Source organism: Lithobates pipiens, unplaced genomic scaffold, assembly GCF_037356315.1.
Source record: "Lithobates pipiens isolate NorthernLeopardFrog02 unplaced genomic scaffold, aLitPip1_a1.2 Scaffold_13, whole genome shotgun sequence".
In the NCBI taxonomy this organism is placed as follows: domain Eukaryota; kingdom Metazoa; phylum Chordata; class Amphibia; order Anura; family Ranidae; genus Lithobates; species Lithobates pipiens.
Genome location: NW_027507718.1, coordinates 348,632,596 through 348,653,365, shown reverse-complemented (window position 1 = coordinate 348,653,365; position 20,770 = coordinate 348,632,596).

Here is a 20,770-nt window from a genome sequence, read left to right as displayed (position 1 = left end):
CTTTTCAAAGGAAAAAAATTAATGAAAAATAATTAAATAATAATAAAAAATTGAATCCAACAAAGCAAGGAATAGTGAAGCAAGGGCAAAAAAAAAAACACCCCTAGAGTGCATCCCATTTTTGGAGATGTCCCACTCAAAGTTCATCCCAAATGGAATGTGAGTCTTAAAATAAAAAATCTAAAAAACGTCTCTTTTACAGAGAAGTCTAATGACATCGCCACCCCACTTGGGTTTATGAACCTTCTCTATGATTTGCACACCAACAGCCAAAGTATTACCTTCATGAAAATGATTAAAATGTTTGGCTACATTGGTGGAGAATTTATTTTCTATGCTATATATTCCTGGAACCTATCTCTGAGTTGTTTTGTGGTGCGTACATTACAGATGGTACATGTAATGATATATATTACATAACGGGGGTTGCAGTTGTAAAAAGATGTTAATCTATGTTGTTTACCATTGGAATATGAACATACAACTTTCCTCTTATTAATATGTGCACAGCAGGAACACACAGTTGCACCACAACTATAATTGCCCTTGCAATGCAACCAAGTGTGTGACTTGATTTTATTTGATTCAAGGGCACTTGGTGAGAGATAGTTTCTCAAAGTGGGAGCACGCCTGGAAACCAAATTGATACCATCTTTCAGTAAATTGGCACAAATCCGATCCTTAGATAGGATCGGTAAATATCTGTGAACAATTATCTTAATGTCACTAAATTCCTGACTGAGCGAAGTACTGATGGTGGGTCTCCCTCTGTTGAAACACACTGCTGTTTTCTTGTTTTTACTAATATGGTTGTGTTTTCGGAGGTCATTCCTATTTTTCGAATTAGCAATAGAAACTGCTATATCAAGAATGTATCTACGGTACCCCCTCTCCAAGAAACGGGTGTACAGGGGGTGCACTTCTGTTTCATATGTCACAGGATTATTGCAGATTCTGTGAAACCTGAGAAACTGGCCTACAGGTATACCTCTGATGGTGTGTGGAGGATGGCCAGATCTGGCCATCCGCAAAGTATTTCCTGTAGAGTTCAGCATGTATTGAATTACCTCGACCACACAAATGAACATGAAGGAAGTTACTTTCATATTTATCACAGAGCCCTGTGAATTTTAGGTTCATGTTGTTGTGATTGGGATACTTCAAAAATGTATCCAAAGAACCAAAAGCTATGTCCATAATGAAAATTAAATTGTCTATGTAGAGAAAAAATGTTTTTATTAAAAGTTTGTATGGATTAGAAGAACCATATATATGGAGATGCTCCCACCATCCCATATATAAATTGGCCAATGATGGTGAAAATTTTGCACCCATCTCTGCTTAACACTTTTTTGAAGGAACAATTCACCGTCGAAAGAAAAGAAATAATGTTTTAAAAGGTATTCCAAACATCCAGAATAAACATTTTTCTTTCTAGGCTACATGAAATGTCACGCGTAAGAAAAAAACTAACAGCTTCTAAAACTTGGGCATGTGGAATACTGGAGTAAAGGCTAGAAACATCGCAGGTGACCCAGAGCGTACGATTGTCTCATTTGGTGTCATCTGCGATGTTTAAAAAAATATTTGGTATCTTTTGGATAACTGAGGAGATTGATCACCATGTGTTGTAGCACACAATCAGGCCATTGACCCAATCTTTCATTAAGAGAATTTATACCAGAGATAATAGGCCTCCCATGTAGGGGGTCCAACCCCTTGTGGGTTTTAGGTAAATAATGAAAGATTGGTGCAAAAATACCTAGACTTATCCCCTTGTTTACCACAGATGTTAAAATCATTTTAAACTTCTTAGTGGGATCACTTTTTAATCTTTCATAGATCTCATTATTGGAGAGTTGTCTCTCTGTATCCGATCTATAAGCATCTGCATTCAATATCACCACTAAACCTCCCTTGTCCGAATTTTTAATGACGATGGAGGTGTCATCTTCCAAATACCTCAAAGCCTTTCTTCGACTACCTGAAAGATTATCACGATCGGTGTATGTGTCAACCGATATGTTAGATGATAATGACAAAAGATCTCTTTCAATAAATTTTTAGAACCTGTCCATCTCGGGACAACGTGAACAATGGGATAAAAATGGGAACTTGTTTTAAAGCAGTCTGAAGTGCCATCAGGGAATGTAAGATTACTGGAAGCCTTTTCCAAACCTCCATGTGACAAATCCTTCAAATCATTTAAAGCACACAGTTCTTGCTGTTTATAGCTTGAGTAATATTTTTATATAGAATCTTTATTTTTAATTTTTTCCTTTTAATTAATTGATATTTTTTTTTGCCCTAGCCAAGTATTGTAAAACTTCTGCATAGTATTGCACAGTGGCGGCTGGTGCTCAATTTTTTTTTTGGGGGGGCGAAAATAAACTGAAAAATGCTGAAACACCTCCCTCCCATCAATTGCAGCCTCACCATGCCCATCAAATGCAGCCACTGTGCCCAACAATTGCAGCCATTGTGCCCATTAAACACAGCCACTGTGCCCATCATATGCAGCCACGTGTGCCCATCATATGCAGCCACTTGTGCCCATCAATCACTCCCACTGTACCCATCAAACACAGCCACTGTGCCATATCAAATGCTGCCAGTGTGCCCCCCCCCTCAGCCTGCTGTCTGTATTTACCTGTCTCGGTGGGACAGCTCCTCGATGTCTTCTCCGATCCTCTCTTCCCATCCTCTGCTATGATTGGATGACTGGCGTCCAATCACGGTGCCTGTCGTTTCAGCCAATCAGGTGACGGGTAAGAGATCCGAGCATCTGATTGGCGGAGAGGCGGTTTAGTGTTAGGAAAGCGAAAATTCATTCACTTTTCTAACACAGCTAAATGACCTGTGAGCGCCCAGCATGGCACTCGCAGGTCCCCTTTTTTGACGCCTATTAGAGCCTATGGCTTAAATCAGGTGCTTCACAAACACCCCCCGCAACTCTAATTCAGGCACCATGCACCCGAAAAGGGGGTGGGAGCAGTGGCCATAGATAGACTCATGCAAGAGAGAGGGGGTGTCGCCCATGTACCCTTAAGGCACGGGCTACCACTGGTTTTGCATAACCAAAAAATCCCAAAGGCAAAATATGAAACTGTGTTGAACATTACATACACCAGACAGTCATACTCTATACATGATGCTCTATATCACATACAGTACTGTACAAACGTTTTAGGCAGGTGTAAAAAAATGCTGTAAATTAACAATGCTTTCAAAAATGTAAGTCTTAAGGCTGGGTTCACACTGCTGCGGGGGGAGATCCGGATGTGATTCGCACCGCAAATCACATCCGATCTCCGTAGCGCTGCGAGTTCAGCCATACAGATAGTATGGCTGAACTCGCAGCGGTCCCGCAGCAAACTCGCACGGGACCCTTTTTTTCGTCCGCAACAGAATCGGATCGCATGGGCGTTCACACCATGCGATCCGATTCTTGTGCGAGTCGGCAGATCGCACTGCGATATGCGATCAGATCTGGGGGTGTCATTAACATATCATTGACACTCCCAGCCGTTCGCATAGGGCAGTGTGAACTGCCGGCGGGAGTCGTGCGATGCGGGAAAACGCCGCGGATTCGCGGCGTTCCCGCATCGCAGCGGTGTGAACCCGGCCTAATATTTTATTTCTATCAATTAACAAAATAGAAAGTGAAAAGAAAATAAATCCTAATCAAATCAATATGTGGTGTGACTAGTATCCTTTGGCTTCAAACCAGCATCACTTCCTCTAGGTAAACAAAGTGCTTGTACACACAGTTTTGAAGGAACTTGGCAGGTAGGTTGTTCCCAACATCTTGGAGAACTAACCACAGATCTTTTATGAATGTATGCTTTCCTGAATACTTCTGTCTCTTCATGTAATCCCAGACAGACTTGATGATGTTGAGAAGAGGGCTCTGTGGGAGCCAAACCATCACTTCCAGGACTTCTTGTTATTTTGCACACTGAAGATAGAATATTCAGTGACTCAGTGTTAGTAAACCCTGGACCCTGCATTCACTATATCTTGAGTTTCCATTCTCCTCTGACTGTCCGATGAGGCTGTATGACTCCTGACCCTCTGTCTGGATAGTGCTGATTGGCCCTGTGTTGATCACATGCACCCTCCCAAAAAAAGTATAACAAGCATGCTTTACAGCATATACAGACTGATTTAATGGCTGTGGGTTTAGTAACACTTTAAGGCTTCTGGATCAGGAGGACAGCCAGGGAATTGGAATGTTTACTCTCAGATGGAGAGTTCAGGAATGGCAGTGATATTTATCACATTTTTCATTAAGTAAGTAGGATAGGGATGGCTGAAGTCTAACTAGTGGTGGATAAATTACTGTGATATTCAGAAACCAATTAGACCAATTGCAGGCCATTGAATGGTGCAAGGAATCGTGTGCCCTTGTTGAGACCAACAACATAGCATAAGGGATTTGTGTACTAGCTATTTTTATCTGCATTGGCTAGCTAGCTCTTGGAATTTAACCTTGTATTGATCTTTCTTTCACAGTGTTTTACCATTTTTAATAAATCACAAAACGTTTCAACCTTTCTGGAATTGCATAAAAATAAAAAAAAATTCTTGAATGCAATGTTTTTTTTTTCTGTCCTTTTCTGAGTTAGAGTTACATGTATAAGACTTCTAAACAAGATACAACTCTTCAAGTAGTAAAATTGTTGTAAGTATTCACATAGAAGTCTTTAATGTATATAACATATAACAGTATTATTCATCTACATATTAATAATTGAAGAAAAAGAGACAACCTTTTGACAAATTAAAGACATATGTACAGGAAAAGGAATGAGCAGGAAATTAGCAGCAGCAGCACCATGAACAATTTATGATTCATAGAGGTCATGATTGATAATCTAGTTTTATGAGCGTGATTTAACAAAAAGTTTGAAAAGTTTTTTGTCAAAAAAAAAACCCTTATAAGGAGCCTTATGTTGATAAAAGTAATGCAGTCTAAAAAAATATCCAAAAAAACCTAATTATACTTAACTGTTATCATAGCAAGAAGACTGTTTTTATTATTATAGAAGCAGCAGTAGTAGTAATGTAACAATATTAAAAACAATTATATACTATCTCTGTGATCCCTTTGCATTGCTTCTTGGAACTGGAGTGTTCGTAGGTAAAGTTAAACCAAAATACATCCATATAAGGAATGCCACATAGTAGTACCTATGTTAGGTCTTTCATTTGGTGAGTTTCCAGCGAAGAGAGAGTGTGCATGTAAAAATGTGTGGAGTTTTATGAGGTTCTGCTCAGAGGAAGAGTGCTCAAGTAGTCCTACACAGGTATCTGCAGGTCTCTTTTTCACTTCTCTGAGAAGCTGCACTGTAAAAACTGTATGGTAGTCCCTATCCGGGGGGGCTTTGAGTATTCCTGCCTGATGGACTCCATATGAGTAAAGAGTTTCTCCAGTATTTCAAGTGGAGCTAGTGGACTAAGAAGGAGAGCACCAAGGGTTCACTGACAAACCCAAACTTAGTGGCAAATTCCATTAAAGGCTAAGTTTAGGCTAATCTTGTTAGTAAGTTCTACCCATTTTTAGGGCTAATAGATAAACTGCTGTCAAGAACAACATGGGAAGTAGGGCATTGTCGTGGGGGTAAGGAACTAGTGCACACATTTTTTAAACAAATTGCATACATCAATTAGAAGAAGGTCTTTCTTGTCCTGCTTTGAGGGCTATATTGAATATATACACATCCCCTAAATAACATGCCTGGGGAATGCCTTGAAGCTAAATGTGTTGTTATGGATCAGTACAATCTTCACAGACAGTCTCAGTGACATTCATTGATGCAGCTGCACACTGCAAACAAAGGGCAACTCCAGAAACAGTTAAAAAGTGAAGGCTATGCTTTGTGCATTCCAAACATAAAAAAGGGTCCTGTCCTCTCAACATAAAATAAAAATAATTACCCCCGCTCAAAAAAAGGCAAACCCCAAAATGCCACCTCAAAAACAAAAGACACATTTTTTTGACCTTGCAATAAAAAAGCATTTTTTTAGAACAGAATAGTGTGAAAGGGCTCTTTCACATGGTTGGTCCGCCTGATGGACTACGCTTTGCTCAGCAGTGGGATCAGTCCGCTGATCCCCGCCTAGCAGGTGGATGACAGGTCCGTCTCCGTTCACTGTGCAGAGGTGGATCTGTCAGAGTCCCGCTCTCCTCTATGTGGAGATCGTTTTCTCCAGAAGGATGGAAAATAGGGTCACCATCCGTCTGGATTTCACAGACAGGATTGGATCGCATAGCAGCGAGTGTCAGCGGACATGTCATGCCCCATAGAGGTGGATAGAGTGTTCTATCAGGACTACCTGAAAAACTGACAGGCCAACCTGATCGTGAAAGAGGCCAAAGAAAGCAGCGCCAGACCCTGGTGAAAAGAGAGAAGGAGGGGAAATATTCCACCATTTTGGAGTGTAGAAACCCCTTTCTCAAAAAACTTCTGTCTCATTCTGTTCTGGGTATCAAATTCCTTTATGTATTTCTGAACATCAGCTGTTTTTTGGCTAAGTGGTGCTTACTTTACGTATGTGCACTCATGTATTTTTTTGGGATGTAGATTAGAATTAACAGTGCAGCAAATAGATTTTGTGCATTATGCTTGATGTAATATGACATAATTGGATATTTGTACGTATTGTATATTTTTGATTATATGCTGAATACTGCTTTATTTAAAAAAATCATTCTTGTTATGTGGTGTGCTTACTCTGTGGATTTAAAATTATAGCATTATGAGTGCAGCCCTAATCCATGTTGTAAATGTTGCTGTGGAGGGGTGCTAGGTGGGAGATTTTTTAGCAGTGGCTTATAAAGCATAAGATCTGGGGTAAGTTTTCAAAGTTCATCTAGTATGTACTTTATGTCCATATAGTTTTACGGAATACTTTTTAAACTCCTGTGTTCTCATGCCAGCCAAGTACATTATTGATCTAAGTCACAGCAGGATATTTGAAAAGTACTGTCTGGGTATGAGCCTTTAAACAGGGATGATCTCATCAATAGCTTTTACCAGAAACATTGTCACAGCGTTTTTATGAAATGTGTGCCAAATCCTTGGTTAATCAAAAGTGGCTGCCTTAGAAAGCAAACTATGCAGCAGAAAGTTAATAAGTAGTTTTCATATAAAGTCAAGGGAGATTACTGCCAGGGACTAGAATTTGTGGAACATTCTTTATAAGTCAGTAGCAGACTTTTTCATGTTAATATAAATTCCCTATATTGAATAAATCATCTGTTATATTTGAAAAAAAAAAACTTTAATCGAATTGTGGAACCACAATATAGATAATGATATGACATTTTGTTAAAGTGAACTTGTGCTATATGCCTACCTGAAGGTAATATTTGTGCAAGGAGGGATGCATACTGATTTACCAGCTAGCCTTTTTTGTCAGTTCTGCTTACCACTAAGGCCATTACAAACTGAGTATTTCAAGTTCCCCCTATACACTGCTAAGTGCAGAAACCCCATCATGACAGCAGCCCATATGCACTTTGGTGAGAAATCTCCTATCTAATACCATAGTCCTCAGTAGTTGTTTCGCTGTGCAATCAAAGCTGTATTATTGTTGTATTTAGCACCAGCAAGAGTGTAGGATAGATTCTGAGTATGCTGTTAAAGGCCCCTATATACAGGTATTAGAATACAAATGATGGTACGGAGAGAATAAAGGTTTTGGGAAATGTCTAGTCCCTGTACTACTATATTGTTGTTGCGATTATACTTTGGAATAGAAATTAGTTAAAAAAACAAGATAAAATGATAATAACGTAGATCATGAAACTTCCTTTTTAGGTGATGTCGTATTAGTTAATGCAGTGTTTTTAAAACTTAACTTAGCCAACAGTACCCCATAATCAAGACTTGACCATTGTACTCATGTCCTCCATTGTACAGAGTACAGTATTAGCTAGCTATATACATAAGTATTGGCCTTCTTCTGATGATTGCCACAATTAGTAGTGTTAAAACCTGAAATTAAAATATACAATATAAAAAATATTTTACTATTTGATATAGGCAATCTTTTTTTCACTAAAAAGCAAAATATTTTTATTGTGAAACTAAGCAGCTGCAATTAAAACTATGAGTATTTTGGAATCTGCCAGCTTTGCAGGGTCAGATTGTCAAATAAAATTGGGGAACAGAAAATGTAAAATGTTGCCACAGATGCCTAAATGGTTTGGCTTTGCCACTCTAATTCATTCAGATTTTTGTTTTTTAACCACTTCATTACCAGACACTTTCTCCCCTTCCTGCCAAAGACAATTTTCAGCTTTCAGTGCTGTCGCATTTTGAATGACAATTGCGCGGTCATGCTACACTGTACCCAAATTACATTTTTATCATTTTCTTCCCACAAATAGAGCTTTCTTTTGGTGGTATTTGATCACCACTGGAGTTTATTTTTTGCTAAACAAACTAAAAAAGACAAATGTTTTGAATTTTTTTTTTTCTTTTCTTACATCAGGGGACACAGAGCCATAGTAATTATTATGTGGGTTATATCAGCCCAACAGGTGCTGGATACTGGCCCACCCCTAAAGGCGTGTACTCCCCTATATAACCCCTGGTTTACTGGGAGTCCTCAGTTTTTTCGCCAGTGTTTAAGGTGTTGGTCACGAGTAAAGATGTGCTGTGCTGAGCTCCAAGGGTAGCAATCCTTGATGAGGGCTAGCGATGCTGACCGGATCCATTCTGATGTCTTTTCATGGGCTAAATGAATGGTACCCTGGCCTGGTATCCGAAGAAACAAGGTTTTGCTTGCGAACGCTTCTCTTTAGAGAGCTGAGCCCTGGGATCCAGTACTTTTTGGTAGTGAAGCCATAAAGTTTTACTGGCAGGGTGCTGTCGCAGGTCCAGGATTGTGGGATAACCAGAGATTTGCCCGGTTCCTGAAAGTTTCCTTTAAGGTCTCAGAGCCTACCGTGAAGGGTTAAGATTGGATCTTTATCCCTGATAAAACCCTGCTGCAAAGATAAGGTAAGGGAGATTTTCTCAGGAATTTCTCCTTCTATGTATAGTGTTGTCATGCCTATGTGTCACCACTGGGGGCTGTATTGAGAACTCACCGGCCTGATGCTGGAAACAGCAGAAGCCTTCACTCTCCTCTCCTCCAGCCGGAACAGACCCTCTGGTAAGAAATGGGGGGTCTGGTCTCTTCCTGTGCCTCCAGATTGGCTTTATTCCCCTTCAGGGGGAATGCCAAGACAGTTGCCTCTCTTTAAAAAAACAAAAAATTTGAAAAATATAAAGGGCAGTCCGCAGCCACATCAGTGGAGGATTTACCCCCCGCCATGCTTACAGGTCCACAGGACACCGCTAGCGCGGGAAAACACCTTCCTTGAAATGAAAGGAAAGGGGGGCCTAATTTGTGGGGGGCGTGGCTAACGGCGTCAGATGCCAGACACACATGGAGGAAGCTGGTCTTAGAGCTGTATGTGTGAAAGCTGCTGCTGGCTGTGGAGGGACAGAGCAGGTGGATGGCTTGGTCAGGTTAGTGTACACAGGCTTATTCCTTTGGCACATTATACTTTGTTGTAGCTAGGGTTACTAGCAGCTAATGGTGCTCTACAATAGCCTAGCAATGTACATTCTTTGGCATAATGCCTCTGCTTTATGCTTCAGGCCATGAATGGTATTGGGAAGCCTTCTAATGAAGGAGCATCCCCACTAGGGTTGCCACCTTTTCTTCAAGCCAAACCCGAACACTTTTGCAGTGCACGGCAATTTTTTTGTAGTACATGCTACAAGATTGTAAAATACCTGGGACATCTTTTGGGTTACCCAAAGAGAGTAGTAATGAGGTGTGCTATGGTAAACAGTGGCTGTGGCCAAATTGCATTAATAGTGGTGTGGAGGACTTAAAGGGACATGGTTAAATAAAACAAAAGCATTCATGTACCCATAAAATATGATTTGATTAATAAAATAAATGTCAGTTAAAATATGAGTAGTAATATGAGAAGTGGACGGTGTCAGTAGAGAAGTGGATGGTGTCAGTAGAGCAGTGGACAGTGTCAGTAGAGAAGTGGACGGTGTCAGTAGAGAAGTGGACAGTGTCAGTAGAGCAGTGGACGGTGCCAGTAGAGCAGTGGACGGTGCCAGTAGAGCAGTGGACGGTGCCAGTAGAGCAGTGGACAGTGTCAGTAGAGAAGTGGACAGTGTCAGTAGAGCAGTGGATGGTGTCAGTAGAGCAGTGGACGGTGTCAGTAGAGCAGTGGATGGTGCCAGTAGAGCAGTGGACGGTGCCAGTAGAGCAGTGGACGGTGCCAGTAGGGCAGTAGATGGTGTCAGTAGAGCAGTGGACGGTGTCAGTAGAGCAGTGGGCGGTGTCAGTAGGGCAGTGGACGGTGCCAGTAGAGCAGTGGACGGTGCCAGTAGAGCAGTGGATGGTGTCAGTAGGGCAGTAGATGGTGTCAGTAGAGCAGTGCACCTCCATCCAAAAACCTGAATCAGCTCTACTGAACCCAACCCCATATAAACTGTTCACAAAGTGGCACTGTGCATTCTACAACCCTTTCAAGCACCTTTTTAATTACAAAAAAAGCCCAAAAAAATGCAAAGCAATCCAGTGCCCCCTCAATAGATACCTCCATTACAGCGAGACAAAAAAACCTTACCTTTGCTAGGACACCAGTCCAGTGGCCCTCCATTCGCTGTCTCTGGTGGCATTGGCGCCGGCGGCTGGGTGGGAAAGAGGCACATATAGAGAGTGCAGTGTGACCTGGCTGCAGGACATTAGCCCCACTGGAGCGGGGGAAGAAAGGGTAGCTGACAGAGGAGGGGGGTAGCTGACAGAGGAGGGGGGTAGCTGACAGAGGAGGGAGGTAGCTGACAGAGGGGAGGGGTTAGCTGACAGAGGAGGGGTGGCTTACAGAGAAGGGTGGTTGCTGATAGAGAGGGGGCTGATGGGGGGGTTGCTGACAGAGGGGGGTTGCTGACAGAGAGGGGGGCTGCTGACATAGAAGGGGGCAGGCTGACAGATGGAGGTGCTTATAGAGAGGGGCAGGCTGACAGAAGGGGGTGGCTTACAGAGAAGGGCGGGCTGACAGAGGAGGTTGCTTACAGAGAGGAGCGGGCTGACAGAAGGAGACTGACAGGGGGGTTGCTAAGAGAGAGGGGGGCTGAGAGAGAGGGGGACTGATAGAGGGGGGTTGCTGACAGAGGGGGTGGCTTACAGAGAAGGGCGGGCTGACAGATGGGGATGGCTTATAGAGAGGGGCGGGCTGACAGAGGGGGTGGCTTAAAAAGAGGAGTGGGCTGACAGAAGGGGGTTGACAGGGGGTTGCTTACAGAGAGGGGGGCTGATAGAGGGGGGTTGCTGACAGAGGAGGGTGGCTTAAAGAGAGGGGCGGGCTGACAGAAGGGGGCTGACAGAGGGGGGGCTGCTGACAGAGAAGGGGGCAGGCTGACAGATGGAGGTGCTTATAGAGAGGGGCGGGCTGACAGATTGGGGTGGCTTACAGAGAAGGACGGGCTGACAGAGGAGGTGGCTTACCGAGAGGGGGGGCTGACAGAAGGGGGCTGACAAGGGGGGTTGCTGAGAGAGAGGGGGCGGCTTACAGAGAAGGGCGGGCTGACAGATGGGGATGGCTTATAGAGAGCGTCAGGCTGACAGAGGGGGTGGCTTACAAAGAGGGGCGGCTGACAGAAGGGGGCTGACAGGAGGGTTGCTGACAGAGAGGGGGGCTGATAGAAGGGGGTTCCTGACAGAGGAGGGTGGCTTACAGAGAGGGGTGGGCTGACAGAAGGGGGCTGATGGGGGGGTTGCTGACAGAGAGGGGGGTTGCTGACAGAGAGGGGGGCTGACAGAGGGGTTGCTGAGAGAGGGGGGCTGAGAGAGAGGGGGCTGATAGGGGAGGGGTTAGCTTACAGAGGAGGGGGTGGCTTACAGAAGGGGGGCACTGACAGGGGGGTTGCTGAGAGAGAGGGGGGCTGATAGGGGAAGGGTTAGCTGACAGAGGAGGGGGTGGCTTACAGAGAAGGGGGGTTGCTGAAAGAGAGGGGGCTGACAGAGGCGGGTGGTTTATAGAGAAAGGCAGGCTGACAGGGGGGTTGCTGAGAGAGAGGGGGACTGAGAGAGGGGGGGTTGCTGACAGAGGGGTGTGGCTTACAAAGAGGGGTGGTCTGACAGAAGGGGGTGGTTTACAGAGAGGGGCGGGCTGACAGACGGGTGGGTGGAAGAGCGGATCGCAGAGAGACCTCACCTCAGTTAGGAGATATACGGCGGGCCATTCAGGGAGGCAGGACTCCGGGCAGCTGCGATCACCTCCAGTCCAGCCCCGCCTCCACATGTGACCACTTACCAGCTCCACCAGGCCAATCACAGATTTGAGCGCCCACGCACATAACTCATTCAGCCAGCCACAGGGAGCCCGCTGCCCAGCTCTCGCACAGGCAGTATGTGACAGTGTACATTGATGGCAGGCTCGGGAATCGATGCGCCGCTGTAGACGTTGCGGCCGGAGCCACAGGACAGTTCAACTGTTGCTATATGTGTCCGGGTTTCAGGCAGGTTGAAATCCAGGCACATGTGTCAAAACCCGGACTGTCCTGGTCAAAACCGTACAGGTGGCAACCCTAACCCCCACTCATTTGGGTGAGGGGAAGGGTCCTGCAATTCTCAAGATCTGACAGAAACAATGTCAAGAGCAGAGGGATTTCTGCAATTTTTTCTCTAGGTTACGAATAGAGTTCCGAGAGCCAGGATGGCTCAGTCAGCTTTTGATCTGAGGGTCCGGGGTTTGGGTCCCTGTTTGGGTGCTGCCTGTGGGGTACTTGGGCTGCTGATGGGGAAGTCTTTATGCAAGACTTTCCGTCCCCTCTGAGAATGTTCCTGAGGATTTAGAGAAATAAGAAGTCTCTCTGGCCTCTGGATCAGCTGTTATCCCAGTCGGTGATATACCTTAGTGGTACAAAAAAGGGGGAAAAACACTGCGCTATAGTTTGTGAAGAAATGGCCACAACGGCCACAACAGCAGCCAACACCAAAAACAAACAAAGTTCAACGGGTAAAATAATAAAAACGGTGTAGCGCTTCAAAAATAATAAATGTGATAAACATAAATTATAAAGGTAATAATAAAAATCGCAAAGATATATATGCCTAGAGATAAAAGTCCAACATTAGGCGCTCATTCCACTATGTTGCTGGCATAGAAGTAACCAAGCCGTCACGAAGAAGGAAAATGGTGCACTAGGCGAAATGTATCCATGTGGGTCTACTCGATTGAAAACATCAGGGAAAAGTAGATAAATACTTCTTACCGGAACAGTTGGACCCACACAGTCATATGACGGTTGGATCTAAAAGGCTTGAGGTCACAGTCTGGGACCAAGGAGTATGAGGAGAGAGGTCTGTTGAGCTGATAGAAGAGCTCCAGGTGGTTGAGGGCTCAATGCTGGATCCTTTCAGGTGGAACGTCAAAGTAATCAAGCTCAAACGCAGCCCGTTGTACCAATACTCCAACCTCCCCCAGATGGGGAGAGGGATGTTGTGAAGTATTAAACCAAAAAAATGGAGAAAAAGAAAGAAAAGCTCCACATGGTGCGGGTCAAACGATATAAAAAATATTGGTTTATTGAAGTCAAAAGGTAATTAATGACTTAGTGATCACATAAAAAACAAAATAAAATTAAAAGCAATGTGGGGTGCCAACAGCTCGCCCGACGCGTTTCGACATATGTGTCTTCAACTGGGGCATGCCCCAGTTGAAGACACATATGTCGAAACGCGTCGGGCGAGCTGTTGGCACCCCACATTGCTTTTAATTTTATTTTGTTTTTTATGTGATCACTAAGTCATTAATTACCTTTTGACTTCAATAAACCAATATTTTTTATATCGTTTGACCCGCACCATGTGGAGCTTTTCTTTCTTTTTCTCCATTTTTTTGGTTTAATACTTCACAACATCCCTCTCCCCATCTGGGGGAGGTTGGAGTATTGGTACAACGGGCTGCGTTTGAGCTTGATTACTTTGACGTTCCACCTGAAAGGATCCAGCATTGAGCCCTCAACCACCTGGAGCTCTTCTATCAGCTCAACAGACCTCTCTCCTCATACTCCTTGGTCCCAGACTGTGACCTCAAGCCTTTTAGATCCAACCGTCATATGACTGTGTGGGTCCAACTGTTCCGGTAAGAAGTATTTATCTACTTTTCCCTGATGTTTTCAATCGAGTAGACCCACATGGATACATTTCGCCTAGTGCACCATTTTCCTTCTTCGTGACGGCTTGGTTACTTCTATGCCAGCAACATAGTGGAATGAGCGCCTAATGTTGGACTTTTATCTCTAGGCATATATATCTTTGCGATTTTTATTATTACCTTTATAATTTATGTTTATCACATTTATTATTTTTGAAGCGCTACACCGTTTTTATTATATACCTTAGTGGAACAGTGTTTTTTTGGCTCAAACCTTTTAAGGTTCCAGAACCAAACAGAGAGGTAAGACCCATTCTAGATCTCAAATATCTGAATTGTCACTTAAACATCCGATCCTTTCATAATTCGATCGGCTGTGTCCATCCTGCAAGGAGGGGAGTTGCATATCTCCATGTGTCAAAGTTTCCCGCTTACCAGAAATGTCTGCGGTTTGAAATATAATTTTTTTTTTTTTCAGTTGTGGCCCTGCCATTCGGCTTAGCCACAGCACCACGAGTGTTTTGAAAGATTCTGGCTCCTCCTTTAGCCAGGTTAAGGGATCAAGGCATAGCAGTCCTAGCCTATTAGAAGATCTACTTTTAGATCATTCAGTCTCATGTCTGAAACCAGAGTCTGATCTCAGCCGTAAATATCTAAAATCTCAAGGTTGGAGTCTCAACCTAGGAAGATTCTCTTTAAAACCATCAAGGAGATTATGGTACTTGGGAGCTGGTTATAGATACCATACAGAAGAAGGTATTCTTACCCCAGACAAGAATCAGTTCCATTGTAGGACTAATTCAACTTATCAAAACAAAGAAAAATCCTTCCATTCGGCTGTGCATGAGATTGTTAGGGGAAACGGTGGCCTCCTTCAAAGCCGCCCCTTACACGCAGTTTTACTCAAAGACTGCTTCAAGACACGATACTGTTGGTCTGGCATAAAAATTCAGGCCTTGTTTGTTTCCAATATGCTTGGCTCCCGACATAGTCAGAGCCTAAATTGGTGGTTGTTATCCAGCAAAAGGGAAAATATTTACGTTGGAAGGTGTTAACAACAGATGTCAGCCTTCTAGGCTGGGGAGCAGCCCTGGAAGAAGATTCTGTCCAGGGGAGATGGTCCAGGTTAGATGACCTTGCCTATCAACATTTTTCAGGCAGTACGTCTGGCCCTAGAATATTGGCGGTTTAACTACAGGACTGTCCTGACAGAATTCAGTCTGACAAGGCCACGGCGGTGGCTTACATCAATCACCAGAGGTCATGCAGCCCAAAAAGAGGTGAATAATGTTCTAGCTTGAACAGAACACCACACTCCTTGCCTATCGGCAATTCAAATTTTTCAGGCATGCTACTTGAGTTGCCAACAATTATTTCCGGGAGAATGATCACTTCACCCTGAAATCTTCCTTGCGATATGTAAGAAGATGGTGTATTCCAGACATGGACCTATTCGCGTCCAGATTCATTTACAAAGTCGACAACTTTATGTCCACTAGGAGGCGGAACATACACTTTCATTTTCCCATGGGATCAGTTTTCACTGATCTATGCATTTCCTCCAGTTCTGCTACTTTGCGCCTTCTCCGCAGGATTAAGCAGGAACGAAAGGAGGTGATTCTGGTGGCCCCAGCGGGTCCCAGAAGATTTACTGAGATCATAAAGATGGCAGTAGGAGTCCTTCGGACTCCGCCATTATAGCCAGACCTTCTGCCTTTGGGCACAGTAGACTGCAGGCTGCACTGTGAGTCCTCTGGCCTCCTGTTTTTTGTTCTGTCTCCCCCCTTCAGTTGCCATTGCTATGGGACATCCCACATAGTAATTACCATGGCTCTGTGTCCCCTGATGTAAGAAAATAGGATTTTTATAACAGCTTACCTGTAAAATCCTTTTCTTTTATGTACATCAGGGGACACAGTGGTCCCTCCCGTCTTTGGGATACACTTGTATTGCTTGGCTACAAAACTGAGGACTCCCAGCAATGGGAGGGGTTATATAGGGGAGTACACACATTTAGGGGTATGCCAGTGTCCAGAACCTGTCAGTCTGATATAACCCACATAGTAATTACTATGGCTCTGTGTCCCCTGATGTACATCAAAGAAAAGGATTTTACAGGTAAGCTGTTATAAAAATCCTATTTTCTTTGTTTCTGTTAAAAAGCTTTATCTTATCCTTCACTGATGGACACTGATGAGGCGGCACTGATGAGGAGGCACTTGTATGCAGCACTGATGGGCACTTCTAGACAGCACTCATATGCAGCACTGATGGACACAGATAGATGGCACTGATATGCACTTATAGGTGACACTGATGGGCACTGATAGGTGGCACTGATGGGCACTGATAGGCAGCAATGACAGGTAGAACTGATGGGCACTGACAGATGACACTGATGGGCACTGATAGGTGGCACTGATGGAACTAATAGATGGCACCAATGGGCAGCACTGATGATGAGGAACTGACAGGTATTACCGATGGACACTGTAATCAACACCGATTGTCACTGTGGCCGTCACTGATTGGCACTTTGATGGGCATTGACAGTTGTTCCTGATGGGACACTGACTGGCAGCTGATGGGCACTGATTGGCATTGTTGGTGACACATCTGATGGGGCTATGCTGATAATCAATGTGCAGATTATCAGAACAGACCCCCCCCCCCCCGACAGGGAGAGCCACCAATCGGCTCTCCCTGTCAGTGTAATCCAATGAAAGCCATTTACCGGAACTTCCTGGTTCACGCTGTGATCAGCTGTGATTGGTCACAGCTAATTACGTGGTAAGAAGCCTCCGTCAGAGGCTCCTTACCATGATCGGAGATGCAGTGTATCAGAGTGACACACAGCACCACTGATCGCGCACCGCCATGTTATCCTGCTGGACGTCATATGCTGAATCACCACCTAGCCTATAGCAAAATGACAGAATGACAGACGTGGTTAATCACTCCAGTTTGTTTTTGGCTGTGTGTTTAGTGTCATTTTGCTGCTGCAAGGTGAATATTTATCAGAGTCTGAAGGCTCATCAGGCTGAGAGAGGTTTTCTCTAGAACTGTCTTGCAGTTGGCTCAATCCATTTTTTCTCTGAATAATAACAAGTTTTTCAGTCCTACCACAAGATGATAATGCTTTGCCATGAAAATGGGCTGGGATAAACAGAGAAATTAGTTGAGCTCACCTTAAAAGTACTGATTTCATCTTGTCCAAAATTGTAAAAGTTGATACCAAGGTATTTTACCAAAATGTTCCAAGTGAAATCTTTGAAGTAATAGTTGGGAATAGGTGGTCAATCAATTAATGCAGGATGTTTGGAGTTTAAAGTGGTTGTAAATGCACAAGGTTTTTAACATTCATGCATTCTATACATGAAGGCAAAAAACGTTCTGTGTTCAGCAGCCCCACTAATACTTACCTGAGCCCCCTCTCGATCGAGCGATGGCCACAAGGGCCTTGTTCTCCTGGGTCTCACACACTCCTGATTGGCTTTTAGCAGCAGATGGAGCTATTGGCTCCCACTGCTGTCATTAATAGCCAGTGAGCTAATCAGGAGACGGAGGGGGTGGGGTGGGGTTAAGCGACGGCTCCGTGTGTACACCCCAAGTCTTTGTTTTTTTTATTGTATGGGTCCTGACCAGAACCCTTGGGCTGCAGCAACCCCCCCCCCCCCCCCCCGCCATTACCTCTTATAGAGGAGTGTATTTCTCCCATGGTTAAGAGAAGCGGGATGTTTCAGCGTAGGACCCACTGATAATGGGGTACTTTGATGCAGTAGTGGGCTTAAGCACTTTATGGCCATATGGTGTGACCAAATCCATATATTTTTTTGCTGAAAATGTTTGTATGTGTGCGCTGTAATCTTTTGTTATTGTTTTCATGGTTTTACAGCAGCACCACCTTTAATGCAATTTAGGGTGTGCCCCCCAATTCTTTGTCTGTGTGTGAATGGCGTGGGACCTAAGAAGATGCCATATTGCAGAACATTTTTGAAATGGAAATGTTGTTTTTAATAACATCAAGTTACAAATTAGCTTGTGTAGCAATTGTAAATGTTCTATTTTTTTTTTTAAAGTGGAGTTCTCCTTTAAAGATGCATTCATTCAGTGATTTATTCTGTATCATTGGTGTTAGCATACTATAAGCATATAAACATATTCTATCAAAATAAGTTTGTTATATGCATATATGTGAACATGAATCTAAGCCTGTCTATTCAAGACCTTTCAGCAGATGGAATTTTCCCAAACATCTGTCATACATTAGTCATGATTTAGATTTATTTAGTGCTTTTATGTAAAACTGTACTTGGAGTTATTATAAATGTAGCTTCTACAATTCATGATTCATCACACCAAAGCAACCCATAAAAAACAGAGGAATAAATGGTTCTGTTTGTATGTATCTATATAAACATTCCTTCAGCTTGTACAATAGATCCTTAAGTGTATAATGAATGTACATATATAATAGTATATGTACATATGTATATAAATAATAGTAAATTATGCCAAGGCATTTACACATATAGCTAAGATATTTTTTACATTATGCTAATTAATGATCTGTAATGCCTATTTTGTATAACGGTCAAAATTTTTTTTCTTTTTCGTCTAATTAAATAAATACAAATGTATATACAGTAGACATACAAGTGATATCAGTACAGTAATCAGCCAGAATGAACACAATGCAGGAGATATATGAAATAGGAACTAGGACATCGATTATTCCATTGCATAACATATTACAACCAAATAGTTAACAGAGAAAAATAGAAAAAAAGAACAAGCAAATATGAAAAAATCAAGACCCTCAAAGTATTCACCATACAATGCTGTATTATTCATACAATACATTTGTGAAAAGTTAGCTGTCGAATGATGATTTCAGTAGCCATGAGTTGAGAAAGGTAGGGGTATAGTGAAGGTTTAAGAACCAGAATCTTTAGGCTGTGTGATGGGTGCTTCACAGGTGTCATGGATGTCCCACTGTGCTCCCCAGAATATCAACCTGCTTAATGTGGATCCTCTAAGATTTGGCATCTTTTCACACTTCATTCTCATTGTATAACATTAATTAGCAGTTTGTATCGTTAAATTCAACCAACATGCAAACAGGTGGTGAGATCACAGACAGAATTCAACCAATAGACAATCAGGTGGGCACGACCAGAAGATAGTGGGCAAAGCATGGAATGCTGGGACTTGTAAAAGTAACACTTGTTCCTTCCCTTGAGTTTGGATAGCCAATTAATTATGATGTAAGCAAACGCCATTTCTGAGTTAAAGTAGGACATCAGATCAAAAAAACATGGCTGGCTTTGAAGGAGTTCAGGGCCTCCGGTGTGGATGAGATCCTGATTCAGGAAACCCACTTCCTTTAAATTTGCATCCAAATTTTGGCGTCTGACTCATCTGGTAAAGCTGGCGTTGCAATACTGGTTAGACGCTCTTGCCCTCTCCAGATCCAGTCCATGCATTTAGACCCACAAGGTCGCTATATAATAATGCAATGTATATATATGTCTTGTCCCATCACAATTATGAATGTATATGCACCTAACTCAGGTCAGATAAAATTCCTAACTGAGGCATTTAAAAAGCTCCAACGCTTCTCACAGCCCTTTACGGTGATAGGGGGAGACTGTATTGCCATACTCTCCCCTACACGAGATAGGAGATCCTCATTCCGCACCAAACTACCCCTCCCCCGTCCAATCTCTATCCACATCCTTTTGCAAACTGACACGTGCTCCACCACCTGTTTGACACCTGGTGGATTAAACACCCTTCTAGCAAAGAGTTTTCATTCTATTTTTCTCCCCACAAAATGTTCTCTAGCCTTGACTACTTCTTCGTGATGGCCCCTCTCCTGCCCAACACAGTGTCACCTGATTTAGGCCCCATCACCTGGTCAGATCATACCCCCCTGACTCTAGATCTTTCCCTCACCACTGCATACCCTAAAAAATGCCCCTGGAGGCTTAAGGAGTCACTGCTAAACCACTCCAAAACTAAAGATGTGCTTTCCCAGGCTCTAACAGAATACTTCCAGCTCAATGTAGGCACTGTCTCCAGTCCATACACTCTATGGGAAGCTCACAAGGCGTATTTCAGGGGGCAGTGTATTTTAGTCAGTTCTCGTAGAAAGAAGGATGCCTTCCGCCTGAGATCATCCTCACTGGCTGAGTTGCAAACTGCTGAGCGCTCTCTTGTTCACTTTCCCTTGGTGGCTCGACTCAGGATAGTAACCTCGCTACGAAATTAGATAAAGTCTCTGGAGATGTCAGCTATAAACAAATCCCTCCTATAGGCTAAGCAAATGTTTTACAAGTTTTCTAACAAGCTACATAGCATGTTACTCTCCAGACTAAACCCTAGGCCCTTCCATTCCTTCCCAGATCACCTCAAACAACCTGACGGGACCCCCATCCATTGTCCACAAGCCTTGACTCGCGTCTTTGGTGAGTTGTATGCTAAACTTTATAATTGCTTAAACCCAGACCTCCACCCCCATTTGATCAGGAAACATTTGAGGCATTTCTTTCAGATATAAAGCTACTGAAACTGACCAAACCA